We start from the raw sequence: 22,551 nt of genomic DNA on the forward strand, positions 1-22,551 counted from the left end.
TAATCTACTGATATTTGTAGAAGTGGTCTCAAAGTTTGATTACATTTTCAGACACAGTTGTTCTATTCAAATGCATATGTTAACACTTCAAATATTTAGCATTTTTATGCGTTATTTTATAAACTGAAATCCTTAAAAATAAATTCACAATGATTTGTAGTTTTCTTTCAAATTTTAATGTAGGTGTTTGCAGCCTCTCTCTCTGAGACACGTTGACATATTTATTCACGCCTGCCTTGATTTGCACAGATTAGTATACCATTGTACTTTGCAATGTTTAAGGCAGCCCACATTCTTTATAATTCACTGCCATATGCATATATATTGTGTAATTACACCAACTGCACCTGTGGAAGAGAGTACTGAAAAATTATTCATTAAATTCCTTTTAATTTAGTGATTTAGTTTGTTGCTGTAATGAGATATTTTAGATTGCATTAAAAATTCAATTTACCTGAAACTGTTGGCAAGATTTTAGATAAGAAAGCATCAGCCTTCTGTCAGTGGAGCTGTGACATTATTAATTCTAGGTTGAGGGCCCCCATCACTTCTAAGGTATCTTTAAAAGCACTGTCTACATCTCCTGGATCTAAAGCTAGCATGATTGTTACTGGTTTGTTATTAAAGAGAATTGGATACATATTTGAAAAGAAAAACTTTACAGGGCCATGGGGAAAGAGCAGACGTTTGCGACTAATTGGATAGCTCTTTCAAAGAGTTAGCACAAGCATAATGACTGAATGGCCTCCTACTGTGCTGTAACATTCATCCAGTATTGAGCCTGCCATTCTAACCTCTTTTATTTTTCAAGTGTCTTTTAATACAAAATATAGTATAATTAAAACTGTCTATTAATTATTAATTTTGACTTTACAAATGAGCTAATTGATGAAAAATAAGTTATGCCTTCCATCTCGGGTTAGTTTTGATGGGTTTGTTGAACGCATGCATTTCGTATCACTGTTACCAGGAATTGAATGATTGAGAGTCAAGTCTCACATTAGTGCAATTTTAGTGTGTTGGGAAAATGCTGAAGAAATTATTTGGCATCTTAATCTCCCCAGCATTAGGGCTCTGAAGAAGTGTCATAAGGACTCGAAACGTCAACTCTGTTTCTCTCTCCACAGAGGCTGCCAGAGCTGCTGAGTTTTTCCAGCATTTTCTGTTTTTATCTGCAGAATGGTACTTTTGACTTGATAAGACAAATGCTGCTGGACTGTGATTTACAAAATAGCATTGTAAGAACTACAAGGAACAAAGAGAACGAAAATGTGGAGGGATTAAAAGTTATCTCAGAGGCGGTCACCACACCTTGTGGAGATTACAGTGTCCTCCCCCTACCTCTCATCCCCAGAGCTGAAATTTATTAACCACACGGTACATTTTAAAAGAGATGCTACCAAATGCATTTATAATTTGTTCCACATCTGGTAGGGGACGTGTTCCTAATTTTCAACTTTCCCAAAACACAAAACGTAATCTAAAAGCACTCACTCCTTACTTTCTATTACATTCAACACCCTTCTTCCAAAAATGCAAACCCCAGCTGCACTTCTGGCAAGAACAGAAGTTGCTTTTCCAACGCTTATTCTCAGAAGTTCATCAACAACTAATCACTGAGATGCCCATCTCAAAATGTTAAACTGAGAATGCTTGTGGAGGCCTTCAGTTTTGGGACTTGCAGCAGTATAGCAGCATTTATGCTTCGATATTTCAATCCCTTGTCCACTGGCAGATTTGTAGCTCATGTTTTTGCTGTGCAAGGTTACAGGAGAGTGGAAGCTGGAGAGTGGAGCTTCACACTGGGAGCGCTGACATCAAATCAAACGATGCAGGCTGATTGATATCAAGACCTACCCAACTCTGCAATCTTCCAGCAAATGTTAAACACATGCACTGTAACCACTTTACCAAGATGGTGTCTGGCACGTTTCCTATCAGAAGTATGCACACACGCAACAGACTTCATCTTGGAACCATAAAACATTGCTACTGAGCCCAGTGTTTATCAATGCAATATTATTTTACAAAACATAATCTTACATGATGCACCAGATTGAGTTTGATGGATGCAGTGTTATAGTCCTTAGTCCAGTTCGTTCAGTCAAATACATTAATAGAAAAGTGTGTCCCTTCAGTATTAAGCATTGCACAGATGAATCTCTTTAACAAGGCTTGTTGAAGTCACCTTTACCAAATGGCATTTTGCTGCAAGTCCTGTATGGCTTTTGTAATTTCAAGGCTGCCAATGAAGTGGATTCATTTAAGTAATTGTTTGTCAACACTCTGTACTCTACTTTCTCTGCAGATGATAAACATCTTGTTTGGCACCATAAAGGCCAATAGATTATGTTTCTTCTGCCTCCCTGTGGCAGTTCTGAGTTAATGCATGCCGTCCTGGGAAAATGCATGAAATTGTTTTGCTTTTGCTTTGCATTGATTTATTTCTCAGCGACTAAACATTAGGAGACCATAAGACCATAAGATATAGGAGCAGAAGTAGGCCATTCGGCCCATCGAGTCTGCTCCGTCACTTAATGAGGCCATGGCTGATCTGATGATCCTCAACTCCACTTTCCTGCCTTTTCCCCATAACCCTCAGTTCCTTTACTGATGAAAAATCTATCTCAGCCTTGAATATGCTCAACAACCCAGCTTCTACAGCCCTCTGTGGTAAAGAATTCCACAGATGCACTGCCCTTTGAGAGAAGAAATTGTTCCTCATCTCTGTCTTAAATGGGCGATCTCTTACTCTGAGATTACGCCCTCTGGTCCTAGACTCTCCCACAAGGGGAAACAACCTCTCAGCATCTACCCTTTCAATCCCCTAAGAATCTTATATGTTGCAATAAGGTCGCCTCTCATTCTTCTAAACTCCAGTGAGTACAGGCCCAGCCTACTCAACCTCTCCTCATAAGAAAATCCCTCCATACCCAGGATCAACCCAGTGAACCTTCTCTGGACTGCCTCCAATGCCAGTAAATCTTTCCTTAGATAAGGAGACCAAAACTATTCACAGTATTCTAGGTGTGGTCTGACTAGTGCCTTGTATAGTTTTAGTAAGACTTCCCTATTTTTATACTCCATTCCCTTTGAAATAAAGGTCAACATTCCATCTGCCTTCCCTATTATCTGCTAGCTTTTGTGATTCATGCACCAGGACCCCCAAATCCCTGTGCTGCAGCTTTCTGCAGTCTTTCTCCATTTAAATAATATTCAGCTCCTCTATTCTTTCTGCCAAAGTGCATAACCTCACATTTTCCCACATTATGTTTCATCTGCCAAGTTTTTGCCCACTCATTACCCTGTCTATATCTCTCTGTAAGCTCTTTGTGTCATCCTCACCATTTGCCTTCCCACCTATGTTTGTGTCATCTGCAAATTTGGTGATAGTACATTTATTTCCCTCATCCAAGTCATTCATATATATTGTAAATAATTGTGGCCCCAGCACTGATTACTGTGGCACTTCATTAGTTACAGGTTGCTATCCTGAAAATGCACCCCCCATCCCAACTCTCTGTGTTCTATTAGTTACCCAATCCTCTATTCACGCTAATGTACTACCCCCAACACCATGGGCTCTTATCTTATTAAGTAGCCTTATGTGCGGTACCTTATCAAACACATTTTAGAAATCCAAATATATTACATCTACTGATTCCCCTTTATCTATCCTGCTTGTCACCTCAAAGAATTCTAATAAATTTGTCAGGCATGATTTCCCCTCCAAGAAGCCATGTTGACTCTGCTGCATTATATTATGTATTTCCAAATACTCTGCTATTACATCCTTTATAATAGGCTCTAACATTTTCCCAATGATGGTGCTAAGCTAGCTGACCTGCAGTTACTTGTTTTTTGGCCTTCCTCCTTTTTTGAATAAAGGTGTTACTTTGGCAGTTTTCCAAACCTCTGGGGCTTTTCCAGAATCTAAGGATTCTTGGAAGATTACTACCAGTACATCCACTATTTCCGTAGCTCCTTCCCTTAATATCCTAGGATGCAACCCATCAGGTCCAGGGGGCTTGTCAGCCTTTAGCACCATTATTTTCCCTAGTACTTTTTCTCTAGTGATAGTTATTGTATTTATTTCCTACCACCCAGCACTGCAACCTCCCCACCCCCGCCCCACCCCTTATTTAGTATTTTTGGAGGGCTATTAGTGTCTTCTGGCATGAAGACTGATGCAAAGTATTTATTCAACTCCTCTGCTATTTCCTGGTTTCCCATTATTATTTCCCCAACCTCATCTTCCCACACCAGTCTTTGAGCCACGCATTTAACTCCTTGACTTTATTTACCCTATGCCAGTTTGCCCGTAGCTCAGGTAGTAATCCCGCGATTATCACCTTAGAGGTTCTGCTTTTTAACTTTGCTCCTAACTGTTCAAATTCTTTCAGCAGAACCTCCTTTCTAGTCCTATCAATGACAACAGCTGGATCCCTCCCCTCCCACTCCAAGTTCCTGTCCAGCCCTAAGGAGATGTCCTTAACCCTGGCACTGGGCAGGCAACACAGCCTTCGGGGCTCATGCTCACGGCTGTAGGGAACAGCATCTATCCCTCTAATTATACTGTCCCATTTCACTACTGCATTCCTATTTCCTCCCTGACTTGAATCGTTCCCTGTACCATGGTGCCGTGGTCAGTTCGTTCATCCACACAGCTTGCAAGAACCTTGTAACTGTTGAACAATTGAAGGGGCCGAGCCTCCTCAAACACTACTCCATGGCTTCCCATACCTGCCTCACCTGCAGTCACACCTTCCTGTCCCTGATCACAGACCAAATCTGAATTATCTAATCCGAGGGGTGTGGCTGTCTCCTGGAGCAAAGTGTCCAGGTAACTTTCCCCCTCCCTGATGTGGTGCAATATCTGCAGCTTGGACACCAGCTCCTCAACTCGGATCCGAAGTTCCTCGAGCTGCAAACACTTACTACAGATGTGTTCACTCCGGATCGCCTTGGTGTCCAGCAGCTCCCACATGCTGCAGCAGTAACACATCACCCGTCCTGCCATCACTATCGTATTTTATTTAATTTATTAATTAATTACTCTAGTATCCCTGCTCTTTACACTTGAAGAATCTCCCGCTCTTTACGCTTTATTATATATTTTTTTTCACCAGTATCAATCTTGTACTTAACAAGCTATTTTTAAGAAAAAGAGAGAAAAAAAGACTAGAGACCTAAACACAAACTAAGGGCCTTACTTTTACTTTAAAGACTAGAAACACTCACCAATCTTACTGACCAATCAGCTGCTTTCCCTGCACTTGTGTCACATTGTGGTTCGTGACATCACTCTGCCGCTGGTCTCTCTCTGCAGGTAGGCATCTCAATCTGTGCCTTTTATCCTTTTCTGCTCACCTCTCGCTGAAAATGTACTATTTTGAGCCCAACAACTGTACACGCTCAGTCCAAGCTTGCTCAGCAAACATCTCAAGATAGTCATAACCCTGTCTACTGAACACAGTATGTGCTTGGAAAAATATGCTATTGGTTATTTGTTCCCATTAAGTGATGGTTAACTTCTGGAGAAACACATTTTGAATGCGTATGACGCAGCAAGAAAAGCACTAATTGTATTTAATGAAAGTGAGACTATTGATACACTACACACATTTATCAAGGTTTCTGTTTGAGGAATGTACAAAATAGTGACAAGACAGAATTCTAATGTTGGGTTACAGGGGCAATTTTAAAGGAGCTGAGTGAGCCTTTTAGACCCGAGATAGACTGGAAATGCTCGTCAGATCAGGCAGCATCTGTGGAGAAAGAAACAGTTAATCGTTCATCAGAACTGCACGTCTCATTGACCTGAAACGTTAACTGTTTCCCCCTCCACAGATGCTGCCAATCCTACTGAGTATTCTCTTTTTACTTCAGACATGCTGCATCCACAGCATTTTGCTTTCAGCTTTTTAGGCCTGCTGTCAGATGTCACTTCTAAGCTAATTTTTTGCTTTCTCTTCATTTGTTTCCAACCTTTTGTGGCAGCACCACCTAAGGCAAGAGTTTGAAACCTGTTATTTTCTCAGGTTAAATGTGCTGCTGAAATTTGGAGCAAAGAGTGACTAAATGTATCAGGCGTTAAAATATGAGACTGTGATATTACTGGTGATTCTTATTATTCTGAGCTATACCTTTAAATACTGTACATACTCATTGGGCTGTATTTCCCAAATGACCTGATCACAGAAACTCCCCAATCGTTGAAGTTGCTGTACAGCCCAATCATGGAGTTTTGAAGAATGAGAGGTGTTCTCATTGAAACGCACAAGATTCTGAGATAGCTTGACAGGATAGCTGCTGAGATGCTATTTCCATTGACTGGATAGAGGAATTACTCTCAAGATAAGGGATCAATCATTTAAGGCTGAGGTGAGGAGGAATGTATTCACTCAGAGTTGTGAATCTTTGAACGTCTCTACCTTACAGGGCTGTGGATGCTTCATTGTTGAGTGTATTAAAGGCTGAGATGGGTATATTTGTGGACTCTGAGAATCAAGGAAAATAAGGGTTGACAGGAATGTTGAATAAAGGACAAAGATCAGCCATGACCTCACTGAATGTTAGAGCAGGCTTGAGAGATCATATGTCCTACTCTTATTACTCATGTTCTCATCCTCACAATAATGTAATCTCTAGTCAACTCCTGCTCTGTGTACAAGGGATTACAAGCCAGAATAATATAGATTAGTGAATATTTTTCATTATTTGTGGCCTTTCAGTTTTTAAAATAATAAGTAAAAGTCTGAACATGTAGAAATAATCAAAATAGGGATGCATTGAAAACCTTGAGACAGATCTTTAGAAAAAGGTAGCGTTTGTGTTTGGTAACTACTAGTGGGTAAAGTGGAAATGAAGATTGGTGATGTAAATCGTACAAAGTCCAGCTCGACGGAGTACTGCTGCATCAGAGTACTTACTTAACTCTGGGAATTATTTGAATGAGGGAATTTGGCGCAGTAAGAGAAGAGATGTGTTCTAATCTTTTATAACACAGGGAGTGGTCCAAGAAGAGGCTGGGACACAGTTGAGACCTGAAAGCTGAAGTCCAGAGGTATGAACGAGGTATGAACTAGGTAAGCAGGTGGGTGATTGGTTCATGTGTTCTAAGGATACTTTTTTTCTTTAAGCCAGTACCGTAGTTTGAACTAGATCCAGGAAAGTTTAAGCTCTATATTAAATTTAAAGCTTAACTAAGTTTGAACTAGATCCAGGAAAGTTTAAGCACTATATTAAATTTAAAGCTTAACTAAGTTTGAACTCGATCCAGGAAAGTTTAAGCACTGTATTAAATTTAAAGCTTAACTAAGATATATGTTTATACAAGATCAGAACACACCTCTTACTGTGCCCAATTCCCTCACTCAAGTAATTCCCCGAGTTAAGTAAGTACTTAGTTGCAGCAGTACTCCATCGAGCCGGACTTTGGGCTATTTACGTCACCAATCTTCATTTCCAATTTACCCACTAATAGTTTGTGTGTCCGAACTGCAAAATGTGGGAATTTGTGGACAGTGAGACTGGCCTAAGCAAACATGTTGCAGGAGATGTCTCCATCTTTAATCTCTCCAGCTCAGAGCTATTGAGCTGAAGTGTGAGTTGGAGAGACTCTGACACATAAGGGAGGGAAGGAATTTCTGCACAGTTCTATCCAGAATATAGTTACACCCCAGAGGAAAACACAGATTCAAGGAAAAGGAGGGTATGACTGAAAGGGAACCAGGTGATGCAGACATAGGAGAGGTTGAGAAGAAGGTCCCTCAGACACTGGTCCTGTCCGAAACATATGATGTATTCACTGCTTGTGAGGACAGTAAGAAAGATTGTAGGGAAGGCAGCCACAATACAGAACAAGGATCTGTGACTTAGAAGGCTGTTCGGGGTTGGTGGTGGGTGGGGGGGGGGCGGGGGGGGGGGCGGCTGGTGTGTGTGTGGAAGGTGGCTGGGGTGGACATAGTGGTGAAAGAACAAATTAGTAATAGGGAACTCTACAATTATGGTAATAGACAGCGTCTGCTGCAGCCAAGAACAAGAACAAGAATTCCCAAGGGTATATTGCCTAGCTGGTGCCAGGGTAAAGTGATATCTCACAGCGGCTGGATAGGAACTTGGAAAGGAAAAAATGAGTTAAAATATCTGTACAGCAATGCATGCAGTGTAAAGTAGGGAAGCTGGTGGCAATGATGCATTGGGAAGAGTAGGGATCACTGAGACATGACTACAGAAAAATCAGGACTGGGAACTAAACATTGCGGGATATAACATGGGCTGTAACTTCCGGGCTCCCCAGTCAGATTGGGGGAGTATCCCAAAGGTGTGCTGGGGAATCCCTCTCGGAACTTCACAAGTAAGAGTTTGCACGGCTATTTCCCAGAAGTGCAAACTTCCTCAGGGCAATTGCTCTGCTCTGGGAACCATCCAGAAATGTGATTAGAATTGCAAACTTCGGATGGTTCTGGCTGTGTTACACAAATAGTTACCCAGAGAAAGTTAGAAGAATTAAAACCTCTTCTAACTGCTGGGTAACTACTGTAAAGACCCAGACCAACACCCCCAGGGGCCTCCCCACACCCTCAACCCACGCAGGGGACTCACCCCTCCCATAGTATTCCCCATTACCCCTGACCCTGCATGGGATTCCTCCCACAGGACATTAATTGCCACTCCAAGGAAGTTACGGCCCATGTAGAAAAGATAGGGAACATGTGGAGGTGGAGTAGCAGTACTTATCCAGGATAAGATAATTGCAGTAGGAAAATGGATACAGATATCAGCAAGACAAAAATAGAATCCATATAGATATAGCTAAAAGAAAGTAAAGGATCAATCGCACTAATAGATGTTGTTTACAGAGCATCTAATCATGGAAAGGAGATGGAGGAAGAAATGTGGATACAAATTAGGGAATTGAGTAAAAGGTTTGGAATAATAATCATGTGGGATTTCAGCTAACCTGATATTAATTAGACAGAAGAGACTGGTAACAGGGAATAAGGGAATGGAGTCCCTACAATGTGTAACCCACTATGTAAAAAGCCCAACAACGAAAGATTTCCTCATGGATCTAATAATGGAAATGCAAATAAGAGAAGTAAAAATACAGGAACATCCAGGCAATCGTGACTATAATATAACATGCTTTATGATGATGGGGATGGACATAAGTATGACAAAAATAGATTGGAGAAAAGCAGATTTTGAGAAGCTGAGAAAACTTAGGAAAATAAAATGGATAACAATATTGGCACATTTAACACATTGTAGGAACTCCATTCCCTTATTCCCCATTACCAACCTCTCCTGTTCAATTAATATCAGGGTAATTGAAATCCTAAATAATTATTATTCCATGTATTTTTACTCAATTCCCTAATTTGGCGCCATATTTCTTCCTCCACCTCCTGCCATGGTATAGGACAATGACTAATTTAAAATGATCTTTAACAGAGTGCAAGGAAAAAATATATTCTGCTAAAATGAAAGAGCCAACTAAACACTAGTGGGATTCCATATATTTATTCCGTGAATAAAGACATAAGGGGATAATTGAGGCTTAGAAAGGAGGCACACATTAAGTACACAGACAATAGAGGAGTGCATGATAAAAGAGAATACATAGAAATTAGGACAAAAATCAAAAACCCAATGAGGAAGACAAAGAGGAACTATTAAATTCAATTATCAAGGAGAATAAAACAACATATTTACAGGTGCATCAATAAAAAAGGAAGACTGTGATGGGAATAGTACCCATTAAGGGACAGGAAGGATAAAACCACAGGTAACTATAGAGGGATGGTAGAAATATTAAATAATTATTTCACATTGGTATATACCAAGGAAATAAAGCACAGATATGATATTGAATGATGAGATGAGTAATGAGCTAAATGTACTTAAAATAAAAAATATGTATTGAATAAACTAGACAAAATCAAAGAGGATAAAGCCCCTGATCTGGATGGACTGCTTCCACATATTTTAAAAGAATCTAGGGAAGAGCTAATAGAATCTTTACTACTCCTGTTTAATAATCCATTAGAGAAAGGTGTATAGCCAGAGATAGCTAATATAATTCCTGTATTTAAGAACTGGGACAGAATATGATCAGGGAAGTATAGACCAGTCAGCTTAACATCGATGGTAGGAAAAAAATGGAATCCTTACTAATGGAGAGAATAGAAGAACATCTGGAAATGTGAAATGTATTGATATATAGCGAGCATGAGGCCTGAATTTTCACAATGCCAGAAAGGCTCCATGATTTACCCAAAATGGCGCCGGAGCCCAGATTCTGGAAGTCCAACCCTGAACCCAGCACCCACAATTTTCCCCGAGGTGGGAGGGAATGGGGACAAGTTGTCATTTGCACATCTGTGATTCACAGAGACAGCTGCATATGTAAAATCAAAAGATCCGATTTTCATTACTGGGATTTCCAAAACATGACTCATGGGCTTTAGACATTTAAAAAAAAGGTCTAAAGCTGCCAGAGTTATTTGGAGAGAAAAGGTATCCTTTTGTCAAGGTAAGTTGCCCTTTGCAAGAGATAATATGCCCCACTTTGGGATTGTTAATAGTAGACATGAATGTGCGTAAAAAGTGGATAAGCTCTGTGGAGCTGTCAAGCGATCAAGTCATTTAAATCCCCAAATCCTTTAAGTATTTGAAATAAAAAAAAGACTATTGTGACTCTACTTTCAATTTCAAAAGTTGTCTGTTGACATAAGCCTAAGGGCTATTAATAGAAAATTAATGCTGCTTAACTGCTTCCACAACCTTTAATTATCACAGTAGGGGGTCTGAAAGTTCACCATATCATTAACAGCTTCAAGTGCTTATAAAGAAATTAGTTGTCTTTGATATGGGTCTATGAATGTAAATGGATGAAGCACTTGAAGGAAATGTTTGTTTTTGAGGGATTAAGTACTCAAAGGATTCTAAATGCATTGAATTGGTTTTACGAGTGAGCGTGCTTTTTTTTAAATTGGTGAAGTCTGCAATATATACTTAGAACTTTATTTTATTTCATCTCACCATGGCTTCTGAGACCCATGGTGGATGCTGGGTGAGTTGGCATGGAGGGTATAAGGGCAAAAGATTGTGGGTTGGGAGGCATGTTTTGGCATGAGTTGGCATTAAGTTGGCATGGAGTATATAAAAAAGGGCTGGTTGGGGCATGAGGCTGCCATGGAGGGCATGAGAGGCCATGGGGGAAGATAGAGGGACATAGGTTGGCATGGAGGGTATGAGGGGCCATGGTGGATGAATTTTTATTTTATTCATTCATGTGATGTGGGCATCACTGGCTAGGCCAGCATTTAATGCCCATCTCTAATTGCCCTTGAGAAGTGGTGGTGAGCTGTCTTTTTGAACCTCTGCTATCCATGTGGTGTAGGTACACCCACAGTGCTGTTAGGGAGGGAGTTCCAGGATTTTGACCCAGTGACAGTGAAAGAACGGCGATATATTTGCAAGTCAGGATGAGTAGCTTGGAAGGGAACTTCCAGGTGGTGGTGTTCCCATGTGCTGTCCTTGTCCTTCTAGATAGTAGTGGTCGTGGGTTTGGAAGGTGCTGTCAAAGGAGGCTTGGTGAGTTCCTGCAGTGCATCTGTTTGTCGGTGGTGGAAAGAGTGAATGTTTGTGGATGGGATGCCAATCAGGTGGGCTGCTTTGTCTTGGATGGTGTCGAGCTTCTTGAGCATTGTGGGAGCTGCACTCATCTAGGCAAGTGGAGAGTATTCCACTACACTCCTGACTTGTGCCTTGTAGATGGTAGACAGGCTTTGGGGAGTCAGGAGGTGAGTTACTCACTAAAGAATTCCTAGCCTTTGACCTGCTTTTGTAACCACATTATTTATATGGTTAGTCCAGTTCAGTTTCTGGTCAATGGTAACCCCCAGGATGTTGATAGTGGGGGATTCATTGGTGGTAATGCCATTGATTGTCAAGGGGGCAATGGTTAAATTCTGTCTTGATGGAGATGGTTATTACCTGGCACTTGTGTGGCATGAATGTTCTTGCTCCTTGTCAGCCCAAGCCTGGATATTGTCCAGGTCTTGCTGCATTTGGACATGGACTGCATGGTTAAAGGGGCACAGGTTGGCATGAAGGTATGAGAAGTCATGGGGTGAGTGGGAGGCATGAGGTGACATGAGTTGACATGGATGGAGCATGGGGAGTGTATGAGGTGAGAGCTTGAAGGCTGTTTTTGGTTTTATTGCTTTATGGCGAAATCCCAGAGCACTTTTTAACCTGCCTGCCTCAGCACCCAGAAGCCCCTCTGACTGCCTTCAAACTCTTTCCGGGGGGCAGCAGGCCCAACTCCAGTTGGCACCCACCCACCTGGAATGAAAATCAGAGCAGTTTGGGGACTGTCTCCCGAGCTGGGCTTGTGGAGTCAGGAACGTTTCCAAGTCTGCATTCCCAACTTGGGAGTGAAAGTTCGGCCCAGAGACTAGGCAATAGTAAAATGCAGGAGAAGTATTTTCTTTGGATTTTCAAAAGGCCTTCTAAAATTGCCCCAAAACATGCTAATGAGTAAGGTCAGAGTGTGGAGTCAGGGGACAAGTGGCAGAATGGATTGTTAGTTATCTTTAAGGAGAAAAGCAGGAAGTGGGAATGATGGATACTGAATCAGAGTAGCAGAAGATGGGAAGTGGTGTTCACAACTGACATCAATGATTTGGCCTTTGGAATCAAAAACACAATTTCTAAATTTGTGGATGACACCAAATTGTGGCTGGGCTGGTTGGGGGAGGGGGTGGCGGGAATAGTCAGTACTAGGAGGAGTACAACAAATTACAGGAGGACATTAATAAACTTACAGAATGGGCAAAAAAATGGCGAATAAAGTTCAGCACAGATGATGGTGATGTAGTGCATTTTGGTGAGAAGAATAGGGAGGTCATTTATTATTTGTGAGGTGAAAGTCTAGGTGGGGTAGTACAAACACATCAATCACTGAAAGTTGCACACAGATTAGTAAGACCATTGAAAAAAGCACTAGGTTCTATTTTTAGACAGATAGAATTGATAAGTGGGGAGTTATGCTAAACTTGTATCAAACCTTGTGTCATGCATCAGTATATTCTGAAGTTCAAACTAATCTTTATATTTTAAAGCTAATCAAAAAAAGGCTGCAAAAAGATGGTCTCCTGAGGATTGAAACTCTCCCTAGTCTCCAAAGGGAACAAAAGGAACCGTCCAGGCTGATGTTGACTCAGTGGCCTGAATCTCCTGGTCGGTGACCGGGGGTGGGCCCCACTTGCTGATGTCGGGTGTGCGTCCCAACATCACTGCACAGCATTCCAATCTTCAGCGCAACCACCGAAATGTCAAAGGCCCATTAGGGCCATTTAAAAACCACTTCAATCAATTAACAGGGCTGCCCGCACAACCTTAAGGTTGGTGAGCAGGTGAAGAGCCCAGGCCTTCGCATTTATCTAGAAACCTTATCCACGGGCGGGATGAGGTTTCATCAAGTGTTTATAAATTGAATAAAAATTTTTAGTAAAATTCATTGACATGTCCCAGCTCATGTGACACTTTCACACGAGGGGACATGTCTTAAAATTTTTTTCTCTTTATTTAAATTTTTCATAATCAAACTAATCTCCCTGAGGCAGCTCTGTGCCTCAGGGAGATTTCTGCGCTCTCTGTGTACATGCACGAAAGAGCACAGGTCTCGACTCGGCCTCCCCCCCACCGCCTGCACAGGGTGTGCTCAGCACTTCTGGGTGCACGTCACACTGGACTGGCCTTAATTGGCCCGCCCACATAAAATAGCGGCGCACAGCTGATTGCGAGCAGCACACCCGCTCCCACTCAGCTGCTCCGATGGGGAGAAAATTCTCCCCAATGCCTTTTCTTGAAACTAATTCAAAAGGCTAGTGTCATGCAGATACAAAGACATTAGGGCCAGAAATTTCACATCAGCATGCAGGGGCACTTGTTCAGGCGTGCATTGACTTTTATCCATTACTGCTTGGACTTGGCCAGCCAGACAGAGTAAGCCTGAGCCTTCAAAGTAATTGCTGGCTTCCCCCGTGTCCAGGGTGCTATAGACTGTACACATGTGGCCATCAAGGTGCCAGCAGGTGAGGCCGGTGCCTTCGTCAACAGGAAGGGCTTCCACTCCATGAACGTGCAGATAGTGTGTGACCACAGGATGCTGATTCTACAAGTCTGTGCAAGGTACCCAGGCAGCTCCCACGACACCTACATCCTCAGACAATCCCAGTTGCCGGGGCTCTTCAGTGCTCCAGCCCGGCTGGATGGATGGCTGCTGGGTGACAAGGGCTTTCCCTCAGAAGGTGGCTCATGACGCCTCTCCACCATCCAAGAACAGAAGCTGAGCAGCGGTACAATAGGAGCCACGGCTTCACAAGGGCCGTGGTGGAGAGAGCCATCGGTCTCCTCAAGATGCGCTTCTGATGCCTGGACCACTCAGGGGGCGCACTCCAGTACCCCCCAGATAGTGTCTCGGTGATAGTGGTTGCATACTGCACTCTCCACAACTTTGTGCTGGAAAGGGGGAACGATGTGGACGATGAAGGTGTAGACGCAGTGGCTGCGGCTGCACATGATGAGTCCAGCAGTGAGTCCGAGGATGAACACGGACAGGGAAATGCTGAGGGGGTAGACACTGACTCGGGCATACTCCAGGGAGACAGGGACACTCGGGAGGCTTTGATCCAAAGAACCTTCAGCTAGTGCACCATAGATGGACCTTCAACACACGCCAGGGCTGCAGGCTCCATACTCGATACCTGAGAGCAAAATCTGCCTGGTTAGGAACATTAACTATGTGCCTTGTCAATAAAGCTCAATGATAAACAACTCACTCATAATATCATGGGTTCCCGTCTACCTGCAGAAGTAAGGGATCACCCTGAGCCATGGTTACATATAAACATTTAGTGAATTAACAAAATAAAGTGGAAAAGAAACTGAATACAAAGGTGTTATACATCACACCAACTTGTCATGAACTCATTGTGGGGCAACATAAAACCCCCAGTGAGAAGCCCGTGGTGTGTCTAAGATGCCTTAAGTTTACGTTTTCAGGTGCTACGTCTCAATGCTGCCCCCTCACTGGCACTGACATCTGAGACAGCCTGTCCTGTCCTGTTGGCCTCGCTGAACTTGGTGAGCATCCTCTGACCTGTGGAGCATTTGCTGGCCCTGCCTGGGAGAGAGCGGCTAGTTATACAGCTGGCATCTCCCCCAGGCGCCATAGCCTCATCGGATCCCACGGTCACTGGCAGAAGGGCAGAGGAGCTGCTGCCCTCATCCGGAGCACACTGAGAGGAGCCCACAGCGATGACTGGCAGCTCATGCACCGATGTGAGGTCGCTTCGGACCTCCCTGCTCACCATTGATGGATGGGCACCGAGCTGGGATACTTGGTGCCCAATCCGTCTCCCACACTGGCACTGACCAGCTGAGGTCGATGCCGCTGTGAGGGCTTGCAGGCCCAAGCGCAACCCCAGGAAGCCCTGACTGTTCTACTAGAGGAGCCTCTCCACGAGAGTCACAACTCTCTCCATGGAGGAAGCATGGTGCTCGGCCAAGAGGCTCACTGCATCGGTGATGCTCCGCGTGGACACCTCCAGCATGGGCACCATGCCACGCATTGCCTCATGTATCACCGCCAGTTCCTCCCGCACACCCTGCTACACTTCCAGTGTCTGCTGCCTCAGGGACCACTCCAGAGGCACATCATCAGCCACCGACCGAGCATGTGCCTGGTCCCCAGCAGTCTTCCAACTGTCAGTGCCCTGGGCACTCTCTGTTTCTGCCCGCACCTCAAGTGAGTGTGAAGTGCCCTCACCGCTGTGCCCCAGGACACTAGCCAAAGATCTAATTCCCACTGAGGTGCTAGTATCTGCGCTGGTGCCTGCCTGGCAGAGATGGTGTGACACTGGTGAGTCCATTTGTTCTGCACCCTCAGGTGTTAGTGGCTCTGCCTCCTCCTCCCAGCCCTGCTCTGGTGATGCTGAAAGGAAGAACAAGGACGTGTGATTAGTTAAAGTGGAGACAGTGTCAATGTGCATCCCTGTCCCCCGGATCAGTATACACTCATCCTTCCATAATCAATGGGAAATCTGTGTTGGAAGCTTCAATCACTAAACATTCAACAGTAGAATGGTTGCTGGGACAGACATTGTGACCTCAGCGCTTGGCAGTCATACCTCCCCTTGGCACGCCAGCCTCACCCCCACTGGTGGACCTGGGCACATGGCGCTTCTCCAGATCCATCACCTCCTGCTTGTATCTGGTTATAATGGCCGACTGGGCCTGGCCTCCGCCAGTCCATATCCGCTCGGCAGCATTGTGTACAGTCTTCTGAAAAGGAGAGAAGAGCTTTGGTTAGTCCAGCCTGTACCTGGATTCCCAACACATCCCTGCCACCCCAGCCAGAGTGGGGCATTGCAGGGCTCCAGTGAATAGTCACCTCACAGCTGCCGCACACTCACAGAAAGAGGCCAGGGCTGACCTCCCCCCACCCCTTGCCCACATGTTGCCTCCATCACATTTGGCACCACACGGTCTAACCCTGCAAAGCAAGGAGGCACAAGCATGTGGCACGCCAAGGGCAGCAGATGGACTGGTGCCCCGCCACCTGGAAGTTCCCCTCCCAGCATGTCAGCACCCTGACTTTGACATGTTTTGCAGTTCCAGCACTGCGCCTAGGTGCAGGTCCTTGAGGTTGCCCCCAAAACAGTACTCTGGGTGTCAGCAGGTGCAGACCCCAGCTCAGCACTACCCTCTCAGGGTGAAGTAGGCATGGACAATATCTGCTGGCCCACCCAGCGAGGGAAACATGCTGTGAAGGGTTCAATGCTGTAACTGCACTCAGAGTTGTGAGGGGTGGGGGGGAGGTGTGATCTGTGGGCCCTGCATGTGAGAGTGCTTGCATAAGGCTCCAAAAGGCCCTGTCAGTACACGTTTTTTGCTCCAGCATCACTCGTGGTCCTACTGTTCCCTCTGCGGTGACAGAGGACAAGGTTTCAGGGACAGCCTCTGAAATTCCTGAGTGGATGACCAAAGTGTGTCTAACTGTTACTCCTCACCCCTTTGAGGGCCCCAGCCTGACTCCTTGAGGGGATGGAGCCTCTGGAGGGATGTTGAGGTGCACCGTTTTCCCCTCACATTGCCACCGCAGGAACTCCCACGACGGAGTGTAGGTCTGCACGCATCTCTGCATTCTCCTGAACCAGCGCCTCCATGGTGTCCGCATTCCTTCCTATGGAGACCTCCATACATGCACACGTGGGCACCCTGCATCAGAGAGCAGGTAGACACACACCTCTGACTCACATTCAACTCTGCTGAGGGCTTCCAACAGCTCTGCTTGATTTTCCCCCACCTTCTGCTGACTCTCCACGATGAGTTGGAAGGTCAAATCCAGAGGCTCGTCATCTGACTCGGACCTCACAGATGCCTCTTCTCCAGCAGTCATCCGAGCACTGGAAAGCTTGGCTCAACCCGCCTCCTCTTGCTGCGGACACGTGTCCGTGTGGTGACCACCAGATTGTGAATCTGAGCCTGATCTATGTCCCACCGAGGTGTGTGTCTCTGCGCTGGTGCAGGGTGTGGGTAAGAGCTGTGACGGGTCTTCCAGGCTGCTTATTTCCAGCTCTTCAATGGAGGAGGTGTCCTCTTGGCTGGAGATGAGGACCTGGATGGAGCTGAGGGACTGGCTGGCTGAGGGTGTCAGTCACTTGGCAGAGCTCCCTGTGAACCAAAGTAGAGATAATGAGTGCATGGCAGCAGAGTCAAAAGCAGGAGAGAGAGCACTCACAGTTACATTGCGAGGGGGATGATGTGGTGCAGGATCCTCACGTGGGTATTTGCCGCCAACCTCACCATTCACAGGCACAGTTCACATCCTCACCTGTCAGCACAATGGCACACTCCTCAAAGTGAGTGAGGGGCCTAATGTGGGCCACTCCACCCCCCGTCTGGGACCTCTCCCTGCTGATGTGAGCAGGCTTCTGCATGAAAACAGATGGAGAGTGTGTGAGCAGGATGTATGGCACTGCGTGGAATGTTTGTGTGGTGAGCGGAGCCATGGACAGGATGAGGACGTGAGCTCGAGAGGATATGAGCCTGATGGAGATGTGAGGGGGTGTGTGAGAGTTAGTGCTGTTGTCCCTTGAGGTGTGAGATCCCTGTGGGTGTGCGATGGGTTTGTGAGTGTGTGAGTTGAGCGTGATGAGAAGAGTGACTTACCCTGTTGAGACAGATGAGACCAGTCATCCTGGAGTGGCACTGGGTGGCTGTCCTCTTTTGCAGGGCATTGGCACTGACCATCACTGCCACCACCTCCCATGCTGCATTGGTGATGTCACTGCCCGTGCTGCGGCCAGAGCAGGAGTAGACAACATCACAACAGGCCTCCACTGTCTCCAAAGGGCATTCTGTTGATGCGTCATTAAGCCTGGGAGACGCAGGCTTTTTGTCTCACTGCAGTAGTCACGGGCTGGAAACACAGCTGGACTTTAAATGTGGCACCTGGTGTGATGAAGCGGCAAGGTGACAGTGTGGCGGGTGAATGAGAGCCTGCCCACCATGGATACGGCGTGTTTCCTGGGAGGAAGGTTTGGGACAATACGGCGTGAAAAGCTGCCATTGTGGCCAGTGGATAAAACCTTGTTTTTCCCGCCTGCTACTGCATTTAATGCAAATCTGGGATGATTCCACCCTTGGTTAGACCGCACTTGGAGTACTGCGTGCAGTTCTAGTCACCATATTATAAAAGGGATACAGAGACACTGGGGATGATGCGGAGAAGATTTACACGGATGGTATCAGAAATGGGTGGGTATATGTATCAGGAAAGGACTGAGAGGCTGTGTCTCTTTTTCTCTTGAAAATTGAAGGTTGAGTGGTGACCTAATAGCAGTCTTTAAAATTATTAAAGGTTTTGATAGAGTGGATAGCTAGAGGATGTTTCCTCTTGTGGGGGGAGAGAGCATAACTAGAAGCCCTCAATATAAGAATAGCCACCAAGAAATCCAATCGGGAAGTCGGAAGAAACTTTGTTACCCAAAGATTTGTGAGAATATGGAACTTGCTACCATAGGGAGTGGTTGAAGCGATGCAAGACAAGTTAGACAAGCATTTGAGGAAGAAGGGTTACAAGGATAGATTTAGTTTAAAAAGATGGTAGCAGGCTTGAGTGGAGCATAAACACCAGCATTGACTGACTGGGCTAAATGGCCTGTTTCTGTGCCATGTATCCTAGGTAATCCTATGTAACCATTCAGTTCGGGGTTGTCTGAACTGTTGCAGAGTCTTGCTTGCAGGTTTGAAAGAAAAGTATAATGCCCACGAGTGTATAAAAAGACTGAAGTTCAATCATCCATATGAAGTTTGATGGTCTGTGAAAGTGGATTACTGTCCAATCTTCTACTACTACTACTACAACAACAACTGCACAGTGCAATTGTTGGTAACACTATGCCATGGGATGGAAATGATCTCTCCCTTTCTCTCTTTCTGCCCAAGAAAATTACAGAAATTAGCCTGGGCAGTCTCAAACTCAATTCCAAAATAGTTATAACTTAGCACCAACTGTCAGTCTTACACAGAGGATGAGGTTGAGCAGTGCAACTCCTTTCCCCAGAAGCTTGTGAACACTGTGAATTAAAATTTTTACAACCTAGATCGATAGATGTTTGTTAGGGGAAGGTATCGCAGGAGGTGGGGGGTAAATAGAGTTCAGGTACAGTACAGATCAGCCATGATCTAGTTGAATGGATGAACAGAATCAAGGGGCAGAAAAGCCCACTCCTGTTCCTATGCTCCTTTCTTCAATGTGACCCTATATATTTAATACCTGATTTGTTTATAATCATAAAATCTTACTGCACAGGAGAGAGTCAATTTGCCTCTTTGTACTTGTTCTGACTACTGGTCACACCTGTTAGAGGATAGTTGTATTAGCAGCAAGTGCTCAGTGCATTATTCAAATTCTAGTTTCTGTTAAAGAACCATCTCACTTTCCATCTCCAATTTTCCAGCTGGTGTTCTCTTTTTGTCTATCATTCAGCTAATAATGTGTTTTAATAGATTTTCTACTTTTCTGTCTGAATGCTTCACCCAGTAAAGTTCAACATGAAGATAAGTTTAAGAATCAATGAATATATTTACTCTGTGACTGCTCAACCTCAATTACATTAGTGAGTTGGATTCTGGGAACTGCATCACAGTTTCTGTGCCATGTCCAGATTTATTACAAGATCAAAAGATTCAATTTTCTTTAATGTTTGCTGTGGAGGGTTCTTTATCTGATTTGTTTATATGGAGCCATTTGCAATTCAACATTACAAGAGTGTCAGATAAATGTCTATAATGAAAATGTGTTGGCCGTTGTAAATAAGATTTAAATTTGTTCTATGGCTGGAATCCTGGGCTCTCTGAACTTTCCTCCTGTAATCTTACTACTTTTCAAAGCCAGTACAATCTATCTTCTTTCTTTTACTTGCATTCTTGATGTGCTAAAGTCAAGGTGCTGATTTTAAACTGGGGACAGGGACAGACCACCCAAGCTCTAAAGCTGAGGTGAACCTGAGGAGGTCAGAGAAAGCAAACCCAGCTGAGCTTAACAACTGGGTTTCATTGACATCTGTTCTCCCAGAGTTGCAGTTAAGCCCAGACCCACTAACTGGCTGACAAGGCGGGGACTAGGAGCTGGGGGCAGGAAGCTGCAGCAGGGAGTCTGTGGGAACAGGTCAGATTAGGGCTGGATTCATCTCCGATTTGCACAAAGTGCGGTAGCGGCCACCGTATCATCCCAAACCCGCTGCATTGCTTACGCATTCCCAGGAAACGTGCCATTTCCATGGCGGGCAGGCTTTCGTTCACCCGCCATGCCATCACCTCGCCGCTTCAGCACACTGCACGCCATATTTAAAGTCCAGCTGTGCGCGCACATCTCAGTGCTTCCAGCTCACGACTAGGAAAAATGTCCACAAAAGGCAAAAAGGCTGCAGGCTCCAGGTTTAGCAACGCATCACTGGAATGCCTTTTGGATGCCATGGAGGCCTGACACGATGTGCTCTACCCCCGCTCTGGCTGCAGGATGGGCAGTGGCGTGATCAACCAGGCTTGGGAGGTGGTGGCAGCTGTGATCAGTGCCAACGCCCTTGAAAGGAGGATAGCCACCCAGTGCCGCAAGAGGATGAATGATCTCCTCCATTCCGTCAGGGTAAGTCACTCTCCTCACACACTCAATTCACATACTCACAAACAGCCTACGGAGTCCAGGACCCAGGGCCTCCAGTCATGCCCCAAAGAAACCTCTGAAGAGGAATCTGAAGGCACCCTCCCTGAAGTCCCATCACAGCGCTCTCACATACCCTCCACCAGCCCAGAGACACACACCTCAATGGGACCGAGCTTTAGAGTAGCCTTGTGATCACAATCCAGTGAGCACATTGCACTTTCTGATCCACAGCAGGCGGAGGCAAGGACTTCCCGGGTTTCCAGCACTCGGAGGACTGCTGGAGGCCAAAAATTGCTGAGTCCCAGTCAGATGATGAGCCTCTGGAATTGGTCATGTCACAGTTGCTGGAGCAGCAAAGGCAAGCTCAGGAACATCAGGAAGGGATGTCTGCTGCACTCCTCAGATTGCAAGGCACATTGGAGAAGTTCATCTGCCTTCAGTTTGAGGTGATAGCGCCGGCACGTCAACACATCGAGGTCAACGCTGGCAGGATGGTGGCTGCCATTGAGACCTTGGTCCAGGACGTCTCTCCTGCACGGCTGTGCTGGCTGAACGCCATCGTTAATGCCATTGTTGGCCTCCAACAATGTGTACACGAGACAGATATAAGGCAGCTCGATCTCGCTCCAGCTACCCCTGCTCCTTGAGAAGTCAGCCTGGGGCCCTTTGGCACCCATAGGGAGGAGGACCAGCAGGTGTACACCTAGGGCCATCCACCCAGGTGACTCCAGGAGTGACCGGCCCAACCGAATCCTCTCTTTCTGTGACCTCAGCAGCTCCAGCTTCACAGGCCGAGGAGGGTGTCGCTGCCACACAGCAGGACCCCGAAAGCAGGCTGGGGCCCTCCTGGTCTCAGCCCTCCAGAGGACGCCCGCCAAGGTCATCACAGACAGGGTGTAGCAGTCAGCAGGCTGCCTCCACCTCTGCTGTGGATGTTGGGGGAGCACCAAGACATAGCGGCAGGGTTAGGACAGTTAAGAAGGTGTAGTTGCACAGCTTGGGCACGGATGTTGATCACTTGTACAGACTGTTCACTGTTGTCAAGAAACTCCCAAGAATGTCTCCCTGCCTGTGGCTCCTTGTTCTGATGAGCAGTGTTCTTGTCACTCAGATGTGAACCTTTCCGCACAAGATAAAGGCAGGTGTCTCAGTCCAGGGCCTCTTCCCTGTGTCTGTGCAGCCTTCAGACCACAGTGATGGTCCAGCCTCACACTCCCTGGAAACATTAGTGATGCCTGCACCTCGGCGGTGCTGGTCATTGCTGCCAGAATGTAGTGGGCAGGCGTCACAGAGTTCCCTCA

The 22,551-nt window shown here is 45.5% G+C and overlaps 1 protein-coding gene across 2 annotated transcripts in view; it reads right to left on the reverse strand.

Moving 5' to 3' along the window:
• The window catches only part of uhmk1 (U2AF homology motif (UHM) kinase 1), a 140,862-nt gene that overhangs the window by 47,164 nt on the left and 71,147 nt on the right, over positions 1 to 22,551 (reverse strand). The window lies entirely within an intron of this gene.

The sequence above is a fragment of the Carcharodon carcharias genome, chromosome 16 (genome assembly GCF_017639515.1).
Source record: "Carcharodon carcharias isolate sCarCar2 chromosome 16, sCarCar2.pri, whole genome shotgun sequence".
NCBI classification, from domain to species: Eukaryota; Metazoa; Chordata; class Chondrichthyes; order Lamniformes; family Lamnidae; genus Carcharodon; species Carcharodon carcharias.